Source organism: Pseudophryne corroboree, chromosome 3, assembly GCF_028390025.1.
Source record: "Pseudophryne corroboree isolate aPseCor3 chromosome 3, aPseCor3.hap2, whole genome shotgun sequence".
Lineage (NCBI taxonomy): Eukaryota > Metazoa > Chordata > Amphibia > Anura > Myobatrachidae > Pseudophryne > Pseudophryne corroboree.
In genome coordinates, this window is record NC_086446.1 from 10960826 (window position 1) to 10981923 (window position 21098).

General features: G+C 50.1%; 1 protein-coding gene across 9 annotated transcripts in view; it reads left to right on the plus strand.

The window, feature by feature from the left end:
- LOC135056993 (gastrula zinc finger protein XlCGF26.1-like) overlaps nt 1-21098 on the plus strand; it is an 88673-nt gene that overhangs the window by 42223 nt on the left and 25352 nt on the right. The window lies entirely within an intron of this gene.

The window sequence follows — 21098 nt, forward strand, 5'->3', positions numbered from 1 at the left end:
TGTGTGACATTTTCCTGTCTCTGTGTGTAAGTGTGTATTTCCACATTACCATGTCTAAGGACTCTGTGTCCTGTGCTGCAGAGTGTTTATCTTCTCCTGTGGAGTCTATTCCATGTACTCAGGACTGCAATGTACTGTCTCAGCCTTCTGAATCAGAATCTCCATGGGTGGATTCTAAGGGGAATGATATCCCAGATGTCACATACTGAGAAAGAGTCACAGTTTTTGAGAAAATCTGTGGAGGGTTTGAAGTATTCAGCTCACTCCACTTTATCAAAACACCCACCTACATACCCGCAAAAACGTACACTTGCCCAGATAATGCAAGCTGACTCTGATGCAGGGGATGGTGATGGGTATATGCAGGGGGAGATGCATCTCTTGCTAAAGGGGTGCAGCTGATGATTGAAGCCATTAGGGATGTTTTACATATTACTGAGAAGGTACCTGAGCAGGAAGAGGAATCTTACTCTACAGAAAATAAGAAATCCTCGCTTACCTTCCCAGCTTCTAAGGAGTTAAATTCCTTGTTTTCAAAATCCTGGGAAAACCCAGAGAAAAAATTCCAGATCCCTAAAAGAGTTGTCATTGCTTTCCCTTTCCCTGAAAAGGACAGAAAAAACTGGGAAAACCCACCTATAGTGGACGCTTCTGTATCTAGGTTGTCCAAAAAGGTGGTTTTACCTGTCCCTGGCTCAACCGCCTTAAAGGAGCCGGCTGACCGCAAGATTGAGACTACGCTCAAATCACTATACACTGCTACAGGCGTGGCTTTACGGCCCACTATTGCTTGTGCGTGGATTTCTAAAGCCATAGTAAAGTGGTCAGGCACATTACTAGAGGAATTAGATGCTATGGATAGGAGTGACATTGACTTGTTTTTACATCACATACAGGATTCTACAGGTTTTATGGTGGAGGCCATGAAGGACATTGGTCTGCTTAATGCAATGGCTACATACATGGCAGTCTCGGCACGCAGGGGACTCTGGCTGCACCAATGGACTGCGGATGCAGAATTCAAGAAAAGTGTGGAGAACCTACCCTTCACAGGTCAGGCTCTGTTTGGGAACGCATTTAATGCGTGGATTTTCACGGCGACTGCAGGTAAGTCGACATTTCTTCCCTCAGCAGCAGCCCCGGCTAGGAAATCTTATCCTAGACTTTCACTGCAGTCCTTTCAGACCGCAAAATCTAAAAAATCCAAACACCCGACCACCTTCTTGCGAGCAGGTCGGGGTAAATCCAGAAAACCTGCACCAACAGGTTCCCAGGAACAGAAACCAGGTTCTGCTTCCTCAAAATCTTCAGCATGACGGTGGACCTCCCAGCCTGGAGATCGGGCAGGTGGGACCAACACTAAAAGATTTTAGTAACGTCTGAGCGTCGTCATGCCTAGACCCCTGGGTGACAGATATTGTTACCCAGGGGTACAGACTGGAGTTTCAGGAACTCCCGCCTCACAGATTCTTCAAATTGGGCTTACCAGCTTCGCTGACAGAAAGTGCTATCCTACAGGAAGCCATTCAAAAATTGCTAAAGGCAAATGTCATTGTTCCAGTTCCACCTCACCTAACAAACAAGGGTTATTATTCGAACCTGTTTGTGGTAACTGAAACCGGATGGTTCGGTAAGGCCTATATTAAACCAGAAGTCGTTAAACCCCTACTTGAGGGTTTTCCAATTCAAGATGGAGTCTCTGAGAGCGGTGATCTCAGGTCTGGAGGAGGGGGAATTCCTAGTATTCCTGGAAATCAAGGGTGCGTACCTTCACATTCCGATCTGGCTGCCTCATCAGGCCTATCTGTTGGCCTTGGCTTCTGCATAATGTGTGTCAGAATTGGGGGCATTGTCGCACAAGAGCCCCTACTTGATTTTCCATGAGGATAGAGCCGAGCTTAGAACGCGTCAGCAATTTTTTCCAAAGGTTGTGTCGGCTTTTCATATCAACCAGCCTATTGTGGTGCCAGTGGCTACTGACACCTTGATTACTTCAAAGTCCCTAGATGTTGTGCGGGCTTTGATAATATATGTGAAGAGAACTGGTCATCACAGGAAGTCGGACGCACTTTTTGTCCTTTTATGATCCTAACAAGATTGGGTGTCCTGCTTCTAAGCAGACAATTTCTCATTGGATCAGGCTTACTATCCAGCATGCTTATTCTAAGGCAGGTTTGGCATGTCCAAAATCTGTTCAGGCCCAGTCTACACATAAGGTGGGTTCTTCCTGGGCGGCTGCCCGGGGTGTCTCGGCTATTCAGCTTTGCCGAGCGGCTACTTGGTCAGGGTCGAACACGTTTGCTAAGTTCTACAAGTTCGACACTTTGGCCTCTGAGGACCTAAAGATTGGTCAGTCTGTTCTGCAGGAACCTCGGCACTCTCCGTCACGTACTGGGAGCTTTGGTACATCCCCATGGTACTAAATGGACCCCAGCATCCTCTAGGATGTAAAACAAAATAGGATTTTAATTACCTACCGGTAAATCCTTTTCTCATAGTCCAAAGAGGATGCTTGACACCCGCCCAGTGCTTCATATTCCTGCACTATTACTTGGTTCAGTATTGTTGGTTCTGCCGTTGCTGAATTGTTCCAAGTTGGTTAGCTTGGCTTTCCTTTTTTGTTATGTGTGAGCTGGTGTGAATCTGTTAGGGTCTCCTGCCCTGTGCTGCCACGTCGTCATGGCAACCGGGAGACAAGTGCTAGCTGAGTAACCTGAGCGCAGCTGATACTCCGGTTCGGGTCTTTTGCTGTGCAGTGGTTACAGGCTCTGTGCACGGCAGGGAATCCGGTGCTGGTTTTTGTGCTCACAGTCTGTGAGGTCTGAGTGGGGCGTGGACAGCACCTGCTTTATAAACCCTCTTCTCAGGTTAAGCAGATGCTGCTGAATCTTTGTTGGTTAGTTAGTTCCTGAAAGTTAGCCAGTACTGTGTAGCTTTGTATTTGTTGTTGCTTACTGCAAATAGGCCTGGGGATTTGGTACTACACTCTGCCAATCCTGACCTAGCAGTAAGACTGGAGTCAGTCGTTTAACTTGCTGGGGTTCTTTTGCTACTCTGTGAACTTAGCAAGTTTGCGGCTGTATTCTCAGACTTGCCTGCCTAAATCCTGTCTCACTGTGCAAGGTGTTCAGGTGTCAGTTTAGTGGCAGTAAGCTGAACCTGTGCACTGCAAGTGAGGATTAGGATTGTGGAGACTCTCCTTGTGTCTATCATTCCATCTCTGACCAAGGAGTTTACTGCCACACCCGTTGGTAACCCTTTAGGGTTTTGCTGTTGCCCTTAGCAACAGCATTTCGGGTTCTCTACGTATTAAAACACAACATCTTGCTTTTTCCATCTGAGCATTCCTAATAATAGGGAGACACCCAGTTTCTTAGCCTCTGGGCTTCTCTGTTCACTTTGTGTTTATTTTGTTACCCTATCGCCTTCTGTGTACGTAATGTCATATTCCCCAGTCTGTCTGTGAGTTCATTTGTTTTGCATCCCTATCCGTTCAGACACCAATACATTCCTGCAGGCACTGGTGTGCATAACAGTTCAGACACCAGTACATTCCTGCAGGCACTGGTGTGCATAACAGAATCTCACCATCTGTTTATTTCCTTCTCTCGTAGTATGTCCGTCTCCTCTGGCCCAGTTTCTAGACTGAGTCTGGTAGGAGGGGCATAGAGGGAGGAGCCAGCCCACACTATTAAATTCTTAAAGTGCCAGTGGCTCCCAAAGGACCCGTTTGTACTCCATGGTACTAAATGAGCCCCAGCATCCTCTACGGACTTCGAGAAAAGGATTTACCGGTAGGTAATTAAAATCCTATTTATACTCCTGCTCTCCCCCTCACATCATGTCACTGTGTTACCAGCCCAGAGATCTGACCAGTCTCCTCCCCACATTCTCTGGTGTATCTCATACATCAGGAGATATCGGCCACTATTGTACTCCTGCTCTCCCCTCACATCATGTCACTGTGTGTTACCAGCCCAGACATCTAACCAGTCTCCTCACCACACTCTCTGGTGTATCTCATACATCAGGAGCCATCAGCCCCTATTATACTACTGCTCTCCCCCTCACATCATGTCACTGTGTTACCAGCCCAGAGATCTGACCAGTCTCCTCCCCACATTCTCTGGTGTATCTCATACATCAGGAGATATCGGCCCCTATTATACTCCTGCTCTCCCCCTCACATCATGTCACTGTGTGTTACCAGCCCAGAGATCTGACCAGTCTCCTCCCCACACTCTCTGGTGTATCTCATACATCAGGAGCCATCAGACCCTATTATACTCCTGCTCTCCCCCTCACATCATGTCACTGTGTGTTACCAGCCCAGAGATCTGACCAGTCTCCTCCCCACACTCTCTGGTGTATCTCATACATCAGGAGCCATCAGCCCCTATTATACTCCTGCTCTCCCCTCACATAATGTCACTGTGTTACCAGCCGAGAGATCTGACCAGTCTCCTCCCTACACTCTCTGGTGTATCTCATACATCAGGAGCCATCAGACCCTATTATACTCCTGCTCTCCCCCTCACATCATGTCACTGTGTGTTACCATCCCAGAGATCTGACCAGTCTCCTCCCCACACTCTCTGGTGTATCTCATACATCAGGAGCCATCAGCCCCTATTATACTACTGCTCTCCCCCTCACATCATGTCACTGTGTGTTACCAGCCCAGAGATCTGACCAGTCTCCTCCCTACACTCTCTGGTGTATCTCATACATCAGGAGATATCGGCCCCTATTATACTCCTGCTCTCCCCTCACATCATGTCACTGTGTGTTACCAGCCCAGACATCTAACCAGTCTCCTCACCACACTCTCTGGTGTATCTCATACATCAGGAGCCATCAGCCCCTATTATACTACTGCTCTCCCCCTCACATCATGTCACTGTGTTACCAGCCCAGAGATCTGACCAGTCTCCTCCCCACATTCTCTGGTGTATCTCATACATCAGGAGCCATCAGCCCCTATTATACTCCTGCTCTCCCCCTCACATCATGTCACTGTGTGTTACCAGCCCAGAGATCTGACCAGTCTCCTCCCCACACTCTCTGGTGTATCTCATACATCAGGAGCCATCAGCCCCTATTATACTCCTGCTCTCCCCCTCACATCATGTGACTGTGTGTTACCAGCCCAGAGATCTGACCAGTCTCCTCCCCACACTCTCTGGTGTATCTCATACATCAGGAGCCATCAGCCCCTATTATATTCCTGCTCTCCCCCTCACATCATGTCACTGTATGTTACCAGGCCAGAGATCTGACCAGTCTCCTCCACACACTCTCTGGTGTATCTCATACATCAGGAGCCATCAGCCCCTGTTATACTCCTGCTCCCCCCTCACATCATGTCACTGTGTGTTACCAGCCCAGAGATCTGACCAGTCTCCTCCCTACACTCTCTGGTGTATCTCATACATCAGGAGATATCAGGCCCTATTATACTCCTGCTCTCCCCCACACATCATGTCACTGTGTGTTACCAGCCCAGAGATCTCACCAGTCTCCTCCCCACACTCTCTGGTGTATCTCATACATCAGGAGCCATCAGCCCCTATTATACTCCTGCTCTCCCTCTCACATCATGTCACTGTGTGTTACCAGCCCAGAGATCTGACCAGTCTCCTCCCCACATTATCTGGTGTATCTCATACATCAGGAACCATCAGCCCCTATTATACTCCTGCTCTCCCCCTCACATCATGTCACTGTGTGCTACCAGCCCAGAGATTTGACCAGTCTCCTCCCCACATTATCTGGTGTATCTCATACATCAGGAACCATTAGCCCCTATTATACTCCTGCTCTCCCCCTCACATCATGTCACTGTGTTACCAGCCCAGAGATCTGACCAGTCTCCTCCCCACACTCTCTGGTGTATCTCATACATCAGGGGATATCAGCCCCTATTATACTCCTGCTCTCCCCCTCACATCATGTCACTGTGTGTTACCAGCCCAGAGATCTGACCAGTCTCCTCCCCACACTCTCTGGTGTATCTCATACATCAGGATCCATCAGCCCCTATTATACTCCTGCTCTCCCCTCACATCATGTCACTGTGTGTTACCAGCCCAGAGATCTGACCAGCCTCCTCCCCACACTCTCTGGTGTATCTCATACATCAGGAGCCATCAGCCCCTATTATACTCCTGCTCTCCCCCTCACATCATGTCACTGTATGTTACCAGCCCCGAGATCTGACCAGCCTCCTCCCCACACTCTCTGGTGTATCTCAGACATCAGGAGCCATCAGCCCCTATTATACTCCTGCTCTCCCCTCACATCATGTCACTGTGTGTCACCAGCCCAGAGATCTGACCAGTCTCCTCCCCACACTCTCTGGTGTATCTCAGACATCAGGAGCCATCAGCCCCTATTATACTCCTGCTCTCCCCCTCACATCATGTGACTGTGTGTTACCAGCCCAGAGATCTGACCAGTCTCCTCCCCACACTCTCTGGTGTATCTCATACATCAGGAGCCATCAGCCCCTATTACACTCCTGCTCTCCCCCTCACATCATGTCACTGTGTGTTACCAGCCCAGAGATCTGACCATTCTCCTCCCCACACTCTCTGGTGTATCTCATACATCAGGAGCCATCAGCCCCTATTACACTCCTGCTCTCCTCCTCACATCATGTCACTGTGTGTTACCAGCCCAGAGATCTGACCAGTCTCCTCCCCACATTATCTGGTGTATCTCATACATCAGGAGCCATCAGCCCCTATTATACTCCTGCTCTCCCTCTCACATGTCACTGTGTGTTACCAGCCCAGAGATCTGACCAGTCTCCTCCCCACATTATCTGGTGTATCTCATACATCAGGAACCATCAGCCCCTATTATACTCCTGCTCTCCCCCTCACATCATGTCACTGTGTGCTACCAGCCCAGAGATTTGACCAGTCTCCTCCCCACATTATCTGGTATATCTCAGACATCAGGAGCCATCAGCCCCTATTATACTCCTGCTCTCCTTCTCACATCATGTGACTGTGTGTTACCAGCCCAGAGATCTGACCAGTCTCCTCCCCACACTCTCTGGTGTATCTCATACATCAGGGGATATCAGCCCCTATTATACTCCTGCTCTCCCCCTCACATCATGTCACTGTGTGTTACCAGCCCAGAGATCTGACCAGTCTCCTCCCCACACTCTCTGGTGTATCTCATACATCAGGAGCCATCAGCCCCTATTATACTACTGCTCTCCCCCTCACATCATGTCACTGTGTTACCAGCCCAGAGATCTGACCAGTCTCCTCCCCACATTCTCTGGTGTATCTCATACATCAGGAGATATCGGCCCCTATTATACTCCTGCTCTCCCCCTCACATAATGTCACTGTGTTACCAGCCGAGAGATCTGACCAGTCTCCTCCCTACACTCTCTGGTGTATCTCATACATCAGGAGCCATCAGACCCTATTATACTCCTGCTCTCCCCCTCACATCATGTCACTGTGTGTTACCATCCCAGAGATCTGACCAGTCTCCTCCCCACACTCTCTGGTGTATCTCATACATCAGGAGCCATCAGCCCCTATTATACTACTGCTCTCCCCCTCACATCATGTCACTGTGTGTTACCAGCCCAGAGATCTGACCAGTCTCCTCCCTACACTCTCTGGTGTATCTCATACATCAGGAGATATCGGCCCCTATTATACTCCTGCTCTCCCCTCACATCATGTCACTGTGTGTTACCAGCCCAGACATCTAACCAGTCTCCTCACCACACTCTCTGGTGTATCTCATACATCAGGAGCCATCAGCCCCTATTATACTACTGCTCTCCCCCTCACATCATGTCACTGTGTTACCAGCCCAGAGATCTGACCAGTCTCCTCCCCACATTCTCTGGTGTATCTCATACATCAGGAGCCATCAGCCCCTATTATACTCCTGCTCTCCCCCTCACATCATGTCACTGTGTGTTACCAGCCCAGAGATCTGACCAGTCTCCTCCCCACACTCTCTGGTGTATCTCATACATCAGGAGCCATCAGCCCCTATTATACTCCTGCTCTCCCCTCACATCATGTCACTGTATTACCAGCCCAGAGATCTGACCAGTCTCCTCCCCACACTCTCTGGTGTATCTCAGACATCAGGAGCCATCAGCCCCTATTATACTCCTTCTCTCCCCCTCACATCATGTCACTGTGTGTTACCAGTCCAGAGATCTGACCGGTCTCCTCCCCACACTCTCTGGTGTATCTCATACATCAGGAGCCATCAGCCCCTATTATATTCCTGCTCTCCCCCTCACATCATGTCACTGTATGTTACCAGGCCAGAGATCTGACCAGTCTCCTCCCCACACTCTCTGGTGTATCTCATACATCAGGAGCCATCAGCCCCTGTTATACTCCTGCTCCCCCCTCACATCATGTCACTGTGTGTTACCAGCCCAGAGATCTGACCAGTCTCCTCCCCACACTCTCTGGTGTATCTCATACATCAGGAGCCATCAGCCCCTATTATATTCCTGCTCTCCCCCTCACATCATGTCACTGTATGTTACCAGGCCAGAGATCTGACCAGTCTCCTCCACACACTCTCTGGTGTATCTCATACATCAGGAGCCATCAGCCCCTGTTATACTCCTGCTCCCCCCTCACATCATGTCACTGTGTGTTACCAGCCCAGAGATCTGACCAGTCTCCTCCCTACACTCTCTGGTGTATCTCATACATCAGGAGATATCAGGCCCTATTATACTCCTGCTCTCCCCCTCACATCATGTCACTGTGTGTTACCAGCCCAGAGATCTGACCAGTCTCCTCCCCACACTCTCTGGTGTATCTCATACAGCAGGAGATATCAGGCCCTATTATACTCCTGCTCTCCCCCACACATCATGTCACTGTGTGTTACCAGCCCAGAGATCTCACCAGTCTCCTCCCCACACTCTCTGGTGTATCTCATACATCAGGAGCCATCAGCCCCTATTACACTCCTGCTCTCCCCCTCACATCATGTCACTGTGTGTTACCAGCCCAGAGATCTGACCAGTCTCCTCCCCACACTCTCTGGTGTATCTCATACATCAGGAGCCATCAGCCCCTATTACACTCCTGCTCTCCTCCTCACATCATGTCACTGTGTGTTACCAGCCCAGAGATCTGACCAGTCTCCTCCCCACATTATCTGGTGTATCTCATACATCTGGAGCCATCAGCCCCTATTATACTCCTGCTCTCCCTCTCACATCATGTCACTGTGTGTTACCAGCCCAGAGATCTGACCAGTCTCCTCCCCACATTATCTGGTGTATCTCATACATCAGGAACCATCAGCCCCTATTATACTCCTGCTCTCCCCCTCACATCATGTCACTGTGTGCTACCAGCCCAGAGATTTGACCAGTCTCCTCCCCACATTATCTGGTGTATCTCATACATCAGGAACCATTAGCCCCTATTATACTCCTGCTCTCCCCCTCACATCATGTCACTGTGTTACCAGCCCAGAGATCTGACCAGTCTCCTCCCCACACTCTCTGGTGTATCTCATACATCAGGGGATATCAGCCCCTATTATACTCCTGCTCTCCCCCTCACATCATGTCACTGTGTGTTACCAGCCCAGAGATCTGACCAGTCTCCTCCCCACACTCTCTGGTGTATCTCATACATCAGGATCCATCAGCCCCTATTATACTCCTGCTCTCCCCTCACATCATGTCACTGTGTGTTACCAGCCCAGAGATCTGACCAGCCTCCTCCCCACACTCTCTGGTGTATCTCATACATCAGGAGCCATCAGCCCCTATTATACTCCTGCTCTCCCCCTCACATCATGTGACTGTGTGTTACCAGCCCAGAGATCTGACCAGTCTCCTCCCCACACTCTCTGGTGTATCTCATACATCAGGGGATATCAGCCCCTATTATACTCCTGCTCTCCCCCTCACATCATGTCACTGTATGTTACCAGCCCCGAGATCTGACCAGCCTCCTCCCCACACTCTCTGGTGTATCTCAGACATCAGGAGCCATCAGCCCCTATTATACTCCTGCTCTCCCCCTCACATCATGTGACTGTGTGTTACCAGCCCAGAGATCTGACCAGTCTCCTCCCCACACTCTCTGGTGTATCTCAGACATCAGGAGCCATCAGCCCCTATTATACTCCTGCTCTCCCCTCACATCATGTCACTGTGTGTCACCAGCCCAGAGATCTGACCAGTCTCCTCCCCACACTCTCTGGTGTATCTCAGACATCAGGAGCCATCAGCCCCTATTATACTCCTGCTCTCCCCCTCACATCATGTGACTGTGTGTTACCAGCCCAGAGATCTGACCAGTCTCCTCCCCACACTCTCTGGTGTATCTCATACATCAGGAGCCATCAGCCCCTATTACACTCCTGCTCTCCCCCTCACATCATGTCACTGTGTGTTACCAGCCCAGAGATCTGACCATTCTCCTCCCCACACTCTCTGGTGTATCTCATACATCAGGAGCCATCAGCCCCTATTACACTCCTGCTCTCCTCCTCACATCATGTCACTGTGTGTTACCAGCCCAGAGATCTGACCAGTCTCCTCCCCACATTATCTGGTGTATCTCATACATCAGGAGCCATCAGCCCCTATTATACTCCTGCTCTCCCTCTCACATGTCACTGTGTGTTACCAGCCCAGAGATTTGACCAGTCTCCTCCCCACATTATCTGGTATATCTCAGACATCAGGAGCCATCAGCCCCTATTATACTCCTGCTCTCCTTCTCACATCATGTGACTGTGTGTTACCAGCCCAGAGATCTGACCAGTCTCCTCCCCACACTCTCTGGTGTATCTCATACATCAGGGGATATCAGCCCCTATTATACTCCTGCTCTCCCCCTCACATCATGTCACTGTGTGTTACCAGCCCAGAGATCTGACCAGTCTCCTCCCCACACTCTCTGGTGTATCTCATACATCAGGAGCCATCAGCCCCTATTATACTCCTGCTCTCCCCCTCACATCATGTGACTGTGTGTTACCAGCCCAGAGATCTGACCAGTCTCCTCCCCACACTCTCTGATGTATCTCATACATCAGGGGATATCAGCCCCTATTATACTCCTGCTCTCCCCCTCACATCATGTCACTGTGTGTTACCAGCCCAGAGATCTGACCAGTCTCCTCCCCACACTCTCTGGTGCATCTCATACATCAGGATCCATCAGCCCCTATTATACTCCTGCTCTCCCCCTCACATCATGTGACTGTGTGTTACCAGCCCAGAGATCTGACCAGTCTCCTCCCCACACTCTCTGGTGTATCTCATACATCAGGGGATATCAGCCCCTATTATACTCCTGCTCTCCCCCTCACATCATGTCACTGTGTGTCACCAGCCCAGAGATCTGACCAGTCTCCTACCCACACTCTCTGGTGTATCTCAGACATCAGGAGCCATCAGCCCCTATTATACTCCTGCTCTCCCCCTCACATCATGTGACTGTGTGTTACCAGCCCAGAGATCTGACCAGTCTCCTCCCCACACTCTCTGGTGTATCTCATACATCAGGGGATATCAGCCCCTATTATACTCCTGCTCTCCCCCTCACATCATGTCACTGTGTGTTACCAGCCCAGAGATCTGACCAGTCTCCTCCCCACACTCTCTGGTGCATCTCATACATCAGGATCCATCAGCCCCTATTATACTCCTGCTCTCCCCCTCACATCATGTGACTGTGTGTTACCAGCCCAGAGATCTGACCAGTCTCCTCCCCACACTCTCTGGTGTATCTCATACATCAGGGGATATCAGCCCCTATTATACTCCTGCTCTCCCCCTCACATCATGTCACTGTATGTTACCAGCCCAGAGATCTGACCAGCCTCCTCCCCACACTCTCTGGTGTATCTCAGACATCAGGAGCCATCAGCCCCTATTATACTCCTGCTCTCCCCCTCACATCATGTCACTGTGTGTCACCAGCCCAGAGATCTGACCAGTCTCCTACCCACACTCTCTGGTGTATCTCAGACATCAGGAGCCATCAGCCCCTATTATACTCCTGCTCTCCCCCTCACATCATGTGACTGTGTGTTACCAGCCCAGAGATCTGACCAGTCTCCTCCCCACACTCTCTGGTGTATCTCATACATCAGGGGATATCAGCCCCTATTATACTCCTGCTCTCCCCCTCACATCATGTCACTGTGTGTCACCAGCCCAGAGATCTGACCAGTCTCCTCCCCACACTCTCTGGTGTATCTCATACATCAGGAGCCATCAGCCCCTATTATACTCCTGCTCTCCCCCTCACATCATGTCACTGTGTGTTACCAGCAAAGAGATCTGACCAGTCTCCTCCCCACACTGTCTGGTGTGTCTCATACATCAGGAGCCATCAGCCCCTATTATACTCCTGCTCTCCCCCTCACATCATGTCACTGTGTGTTACCAGCCCAGAGATCTGACCAGTCTCCTCCCCACACTCTCTGGTGTATCTCATACATCAGGAGCCATCAGCCCCTGTTATACTCCTGCTCCCCCCTCACATCATGTCACTGTGTGTTACCAGCCCAGAGATCTGACCAGTCTCCTCCCTACACTCTCTGGTGTATCTCATACATCAGGAGATATCAGGCCCTATTATACTCCTGCTCTCTCCCTCACATCATGTCACTGTGTGTTACCAGCCCAGAGATCTGACCAGTCTCCTACCCACACTCTCTGGTGTATCTCATACATCAGGAGATATCAGGCCCTATTATACTCCTGCTCTCCCCCACACATCATGTCACTGTGTGTTACCAGCCCAGAGATCTCACCAGTCTCCTCCCCACACTCTCTGGTGTATCTCATACATCAGGAGCCATCAGCCCCTATTACACTCCTGCTCTCCCCCTCACATCATGTCACTGTGTGTTACCAGCCCAGAGATCTGACCAGTCTCCTCCCCACACTCTCTGGTGTATCTCATACATCAGGAGCCATCAGCCCCTATTACACTCCTGCTCTCCCTCTCACATCATGTCACTGTGTGTTACCAGCCCAGAGATCTGACCAGTCTCCTCCCCACATTATCTGGTGTATCTCATACATCAGGAACCATCAGCCCCTATTATACTCCTGCTCTCCCCCTCACATCATGTCACTGTGTGCTACCAGCCCAGAGATTTGACCAGTCTCCTCCCCACATTATCTGGTGTATCTCATACATCAGGAACCATTAGCCCCTATTATACTCCTGCTCTCCCCCTCACATCATGTCACTGTGTTACCAGCCCAGAGATCTGACCAGTCTCCTCCCCACACTCTCTGGTGTATCTCATACATCAGGGGATATCAGCCCCTATTATACTCCTGCTCTCCCCCTCACATCATGTCACTGTATGTTACCAGCCCAGAGATCTGACCAGCCTCCTCCCCACACTCTCTGGTGTATCTCAGACATCAGGAGCCATCAGCCCCTATTATACTCCTGCTCTCCCCCTCACATCATGTGACTGTGTGTTACCAGCCCAGAGATCTGACCAGTCTCCTCCCCACACTCTCTGGTGTATCTCATACATCAGGGGATATCAGCCCCTATTATACTCCTGCTCTCCCCCTCACATCATGTCACTGTGTGTTACCAGCCCAGAGATCTGACCAGTCTCCTCCCCACACTCTCTGGTGTATCTCATACATCAGGATCCATCAGCCCCTATTATACTCCTGCTCTCCCCTCACATCATGTCACTGTGTGTTACCAGCCCAGAGATCTGACCAGCCTCCTCCCCACACTCTCTGGTGTATCTCAGACATCAGGAGCCATCAGCCCCTATTATACTCCTGCTCTCCCCCTCACATCATGTGACTGTGTGTTACCAGCCCAGAGATCTGACCAGTCTCCTCCCCACACTCTCTGGTGTATCTCATACATCAGGGGATATCAGCCCCTATTATACTCCTGCTCTCCCCCTCACATCATGTCACTGTATGTTACCAGCCCAGAGATCTGACCAGCCTCCTCCCCACACTCTCTGGTGTATCTCAGACATCAGGAGCCATCAGCCCCTATTATACTCCTGCTCTCCCCCTCACATCATGTGACTGTGTGTTACCAGCCCAGAGATCTGACCAGTCTCCTCCCCACACTCTCTGGTGTATCTCATACATCAGGAGCCATCAGCCCCTATTATATTCCTGCTCTCCCCCTCACATCATGTCACTGTATGTTACCAGGCCAGAGATCTGACCAGTCTCCTCCACACACTCTCTGGTGTATCTCATACATCAGGAGCCATCAGCCCCTATTACACTCCTGCTCTCCCCCTCACATCATGTCACTGTGTGTTACCAGCCCAGAGATCTGACCAGTCTCCTCCCCACACTCTCTGGTGTATCTCATACATCAGGAGCCATCAGCCCCTATTACACTCCTGCTCTCCTCCTCACATCATGTCACTGTGTGTTACCAGCCCAGAGATCTGACCAGTCTCCTCCCCACATTATCTGGTGTATCTCATACATCAGGAGCCATCAGCCCCTATTATACTCCTGCTCTCCCTCTCACATCATGTCACTGTGTGTTACCAGCCCAGAGATCTGACCAGTCTCCTCCCCACATTATCTGGTGTATCTCATACATCAGGAACCATCAGCCCCTATTATACTCCTGCTCTCCCCCTCACATCATGTCACTGTGTGCTACCAGCCCAGAGATTTGACCAGTCTCCTCCCCACATTATCTGGTGTATCTCATACATCAGGAACCATTAGCCCCTATTATACTCCTGCTCTCCCCCTCACATCATGTCACTGTGTTACCAGCCCAGAGATCTGACCAGTCTCCTCCCCACACTCTCTGGTGTATCTCATACATCAGGGGATATCAGCCCCTATTATACTCCTGCTCTCCCCCTCACATCATGTCACTGTATGTTACCAGCCCAGAGATCTGACCAGCCTCCTCCCCACACTCTCTGGTGTATCTCAGACATCAGGAGCCATCAGCCCCTATTATACTCCTGCTCTCCCCCTCACATCATGTCACTGTGTGTTACCAGCCCAGAGATCTGACCAGCCTCCTACCCACACTCTCTGGTGTATCTCATACATCAGGAGCCATCAGCCCCTATTATACTCCTGCTCTCCCCCTCACATCATGTCACTGTGTGTTACCAGCCCAGAGATCTGACCAGTCTCCTCCCCACACTCTCTGGTGTATCTCATACATCAGGATCCATCAGCCCCTATTATACTCCTGCTCTCCCCTCACATCATGTCACTGTGTGTTACCAGCCCAGAGATCTGACCAGCCTCCTACCCACACTCTCTGGTGTATCTCATACATCAGGAGCCATCAGCCCCTATTATACTCCTGCTCTCCCCCTCACATCATGTAACTGTGTGTTACCAGCCCAGAGATCTGACCAGTCTCCTCCCCACACTCTCTGGTGTATCTCATACATCAGGGGATATCAGCCCCTATTATACTCCTGCTCTCCCCCTCACATCATGTCACTGTATGTTACCAGCCCAGAGATCTGACCAGTCTCCTCCCCACACTCTCTGGTGTATCTCATACATCAGGAGCCATCAGCCCCTATTATACTCCTGCTCTCCCCCTCACATCATGTCACTGTGTGTCACCAGCCCAGAGATCTGACCAGTCTCCTCCCCACACTCTCTGGTGTATCTCAGACATCAGGAGCCATCAGCCCCTATTATACTCCTGCTCTCCCCCTCACATCATGTGACTGTGTGTTACCAGCCCAGAGATCTGACCAGTCTCCTCCCCACACTCTCTGGTGTATCTCATACATCAGGAGATATAAGGTCCTATTATACTCCTGCTCTCCCCCTCACATCATGTCACTGTGTGTTAGTATAACACTTAATGCTCCAATAAAAGGCCTATTTCTCTGACGTCCTAGTGGATGCTGGGACTCCGTAAGGACCATGGGGAATAGCGGCTCCGCAGGAGACAGGGCACAAGAATAAAAGCTTTAGGATCAGGTGGTGTGCACTGGCTCCTCCCCCTATGACCCTCCTCCAAGCCTCAGTTAGATTTTTGTGCCCGAACGAGAAGGGTGCAGGCTAGGTGGCTCTCCTGAGCTGCTTAGAATAAAAGTATATTTTAGGTTTTTTATTTTCAGTGAGTCCTGCTGGCAACAGGCTCACTGCATCGTGGGACTAAGGGGAGAAGAAACGGACTCACCTGCGTGCAGAGTGGATCGGGTTTCTTAGGCTACTGGACATTAGCTCCAGAGGGACGATCACAGGTTCAGCCTGGATGGGTCCCGGAGCCGCGCCGCCGGCCCCCTTACAGAGCCAGAAGAGCGAAGAGGTCCGGTGAAATCGGCGGCAGAAGACGATCCTGTCTTCAGACTAAGGTAGCGCACAGCACCGCAGCTGTGCGCCATTGCTCTCAGCACACTTCACACTCCGGTCACTGAGGGTGCAGGGCGTAGGGGGGGAGCGCCCTGAGACGCAATATAACAGATAATACCTTAGGTTGGCTAAAGAATACATCACATATAGCTCTTGGGCTATATGGATGTATTTTAACCCCTGCCATTTTTTACAGAAAAAGCGGGAGATAAGGACGTTATGAAGGGGCGGAGCCTATCTCCTCAGCACACAAGCGCCATTTTCCCTCACAGCTCCGCTGGAAGGACGGCTCCCTGACTCTCCCCTGCAGACTTGCTACTGAATCAGGGTAAAAAAGAGAAGGGGGGGCACTATTGGCAGCTAAAAACTATATAAACAGCAGCTATAAGGGAATAACACTTATATAAGGTTATCCCTGTATATATATATATATATATATATATATATATATATATATATATATATATATATATATATATATATATATATAGCGCTTGGTGTGTGCTGGCAGACTCTCCCTCTGTCTCTCCAAAGGGCTTGTGGGGTCCTGTCCTCTATCAGAGCATTCCCGGTGTGTGTGCTGTGTGTCGGTACGTGTGTGTCGACATGTATGAGGAGGAAAATGATGTGGAGGCGGAGCAATTGCCTGGGTTAGTGATGTCACCTCCTAGGGAGTCGACACCTGACTGGATGATCGTATTTAAAGAATTAAGTGATAATGTCAGCACTTTGCAAAGAACGGTTGATGACATGAGACAGCCGGCAAATCAATTAGTGCCTGTCCAGGCGTCTCAGACACCGTCAGGGGCCCTAAAACGCCCGTTACCTCAGTGGGTCGACACAGACCCAGACACAGATACTGAGTCTAGTGTCGACGGTGAGGAGACAAACGTAATGTCCAGTAGGGCCACACGTTACATGATCACGGCAATGAAGGAAGCATTGAACATTTCTGACACTACAAGTACCACAAAGAAGGGTATTATGTGGGGTGTGAAAAAACTACCAATAGTTTTCCCTGAGTCAGATGAGTTAAATGAGGTGTGTGATAAAGCGTGGGTTTCCCCCGACAAAAAACTGCTAATTTCTAAAAAATTATTGGCACTATATCCTTTCCCGTTAGAGGTTAGGACACGTTGGGAAACACCCCCTAGGGTAGATAAGGCGCTCACACGTTTATCTAAACAAGTAGCGTTACCGTCTCCTGATACGGCCACCCTCAAAGAACCAGCAGATAGAAGGCTGGAAAATATTCTTAAAAGTATATACACACATACTGGTGTTATACTGCGACCAGCAATCGCTTCAGCCTGGATGTGCAGTGCTGGCGTCGCGTGGTCGGATTCCCTGACTGAAAATATTGATACCCTGGATAGGGACAATATACTGTTAACTATAGAGCATTTGAAGGATGCATTACTATATATGCGTGATGCACAGAGGGATATTTGCACCCTGGCATCAAGAGTAAGTGCTATGTCCATTTCTGCCAGAAGAGCGTTATGGACGCGACAGTGGTCAGGCGATGCGGATTCCAAACGACATATGGAAGTATTGCCGTATAAAGGGGAGGAGTTATTTGGGGCTGGTCTATCGGACCTGGTGGCCACGGCAACGGCTGGAAAATCCACCTTTTTACCCCAGGTCACTTCACATCAGCAGAAAAAGACACCGTCTTTTCAAACTCAGTCCTTTCGTTCCCATAAGTACAAGCGAGCTAAAGGCCATTCCTTCCTGCCCCGGGGCAGAGGAAGGGGAAAAAGACTGCACCATGCAGCCGCTTCCCAGGAGCAGAAGCCCTCCCCTGCTTCTGCCAAGTCTTCAGCATGACGCTGGGGCTTTACAAGCAGAATTCGAGGCGTTTCCCCCTCGCCGGTTCCTGAAGTCTGCTCTACCAAAGTCTCCCTCCGACAGGGAGGCAGTTTTGGAAGCCATTCACAAGCTGTATTCCCAGCAGGTGATAATCAAGGTACCCCTCCTACAACAGGGAAAGGGGTATTATTCCACGCTGTTTGTGGTACCGAAGCCGGACGGCTCGGTGAGACCAATTTTAAATCTGAAATCCCTGAACACTTACATAAAGAGGTTCAAATTCAAGATGGAATCACTCAGAGCGGTGATAGCAAACCTGGAAGAAGGGGACTATATGGTGTCTCTGGACATCAAGGATGCTTATCTCCACGTCCCAATCTACCCGTCTCACCAAGGGTACCTCAGGTTTGTAGTACAAAACTGTCATTATCAGTTTCAGACGCTGCCGTTTGGGTTGTCCACGGCACCTCGGGTCTTTACCAAAGTAATGGCCGAAATGATGATTCTTCTTCGAAGAAAAGGCGTCTTAATTATCCCTTACTTGGACGATCTCCTGATAAGGGCAAGGTCCAGGGAACAGTTAGAAGTCGGAGTAGCACTATCTCAGGTAGTGTTACGTCAGCACGGGTGGATCCTAAATATTCCAAAATCGCAGCTGATTCCAACGACACGTCTACTGTTCCTAGGAATGATTCTGGACACAGTCCAGAAAAAGGTGTTTCTCCCGGAGGAGAAGGCCAGGGAGTTATCCGAGCTAGTCAGGAACCTCCTAAAACCAGGCCAGGTGTCAGTGCATCAGTGCACGAGGGTCCTGGGAAAAATGGTGGCTTCTTACGAAGCAATTCCATTCGTAAGATTCCATGCAAGAACGTTTCAGTGGGATCTACTGGACAAATGGTCCGGATCGCATCTTCAGATGCATCAGCGGATAACCCTGTCGACAAGGACAAGGGTGTCTCTTCTGTGGTGGCTGCAGAGTGCTCATCTACTAGAGGGCCGCAGATTTGGCATTCAGGATTGGGTCCTGGTGACCACGGACGCCAGCCTGAGAGGCTGGGGGGCAGTCACACAGGGAAAAAATTTCCAGGGCTTGTGGTCAAGCATGGAAACATCTCTTCATATAAACATTCTGGAACTAAGGGCCATTTACAATGCCCTAAGTCAAGCGAAACCCCTGCTTCAGGGTCAGGCGGTATTGATCCAATCGGACAACATCACGTCAGTCGCCCACGTAAACAGACAGGGCGGCACGAGAAGCAGGAGGGCAATGGCAGAAGCTGCAAGGATTCTTCGCTGGGCGGAAAATCATGTGATAGCTCTGTCAGCAGTGTTCATTCCGGGAGTGGACAACTGGGAAGCAGACTTCCTCAGCAGACACGACCTTCACCCGGGAGAGTGGGGACTTCACCCAGAAGTCTTCCACCTGATTGTAAACCGTTGGGAAAAACCAAAGGTGGACATGATGGCATCACGTCTAAACAAAAAACTAGACAGATATTGCGCCAGGTCAAGGGACCCTCAGGCAATAGCGGTGGACGCTCTGGTGACACCGTGGGTGTACCAGTCAGTGTATGTGTTCCCTCCTCTGCCTCTCATACCAAAAGTACTGAGAATCATAAGAAGGAGAGGAGTAAGAACGATACTCGTGGTTCCGGATTGGCCAAGAAGGACTTGGTACCCGGAACTTCAAGAGATGCTCACGGAAGACCCGTGGCCTCTACCTCTAAGAAAGGACCTGCTCCAGCAGGGGCCTTGTCTGTTCCAAGACTTACCGCGGCTGCGTTTGACGGCATGGCGGTTGAACGCCGGATCCTGAAGGAAAAAGGCATTCCAGATGAAGTCATCCCTACCCTGGTCAAAGCCAGGAAGGATGTAACCGCAAAACATTATCACCGCATTTGGCGAAAATATGTTGCGTGGTGTGAGGCCAAGAAGCCCCCTACAGAGGAATTTCAACTGGGTCGTTTCCTCCATTTCCTGCAAACAGGACTGTTTATGGGCCTAAAATTAGGGTCCATTAAGGTTCAAATTTCGGCCCTGTCGATTTTCTTCCAGAAAGAACTGGCTTCAGTACCTGAAGTTCAGACATTTGTAAAAGGGGTACTGCATATACAACCTCCTTTTGTGCCTCCAGTGGCACCTTGGGATCTCAATGTTGTTTTGAGGTTCCTTAAGTCACATTGGTTTGAACCACTCACCACTGTGGACTTAAAATATCTCACATGGAAGGTGACGATGCTGTTAGCCCTGGCTTCAGCCAGGCGTGTGTCAGAATTGGCGGCTTTATCATATAAAAGCCCTTACTTAATTTTTCATTCTGACAGGGCAGAATTGAGGACTCGTCCTCAATTTCTCCCTAAGGTGGTTTCTGCTTTTCACATGAACCAACCTATTGTGGTGCCTGCGGCTACTAAGGACTTGGAGGACTCCAAGTTACTTGACGTTGTCAGGGCCCTGAAAATATATGTTTCCAGGACGGCTGGAGTCAGAAAGTCTGACTCGCTGTTTATCCTGTATGCACCCAACAAGCTGGGTGCTCCTGCTTCTAAGCAGACTATTGCTCGTTGGAGTTGTAGTACAATTCAGCTTGCACATTCTGTGGCAGGCCTGCCACAGCCAAAATCTGTAAAAGCCCATTCCACACGGAAAGTGGGCTCATCTTGGGCGGCTGCCCGAGGGGTCTCGGCTTTACAACTTTGCCGAGCAGCTACTTGGTCAGGGGCAAACACGTTTGCTAAATTCTACAAATTTGATACCCTGGCTGAGGAGGACCTGGAGTTCTCTCATTCGGTGCTGCAGAGTCATCCGCACTCTCCCGCCCGTTTGGGAGCTTTGGTATAATCCCCATGGTCCTTACGGAGTCCCAGCATCCACTAGGACGTCAGAGAAAATAAGATTTTACTTACCGATAAATCTATTTCTCGTAGTCCGT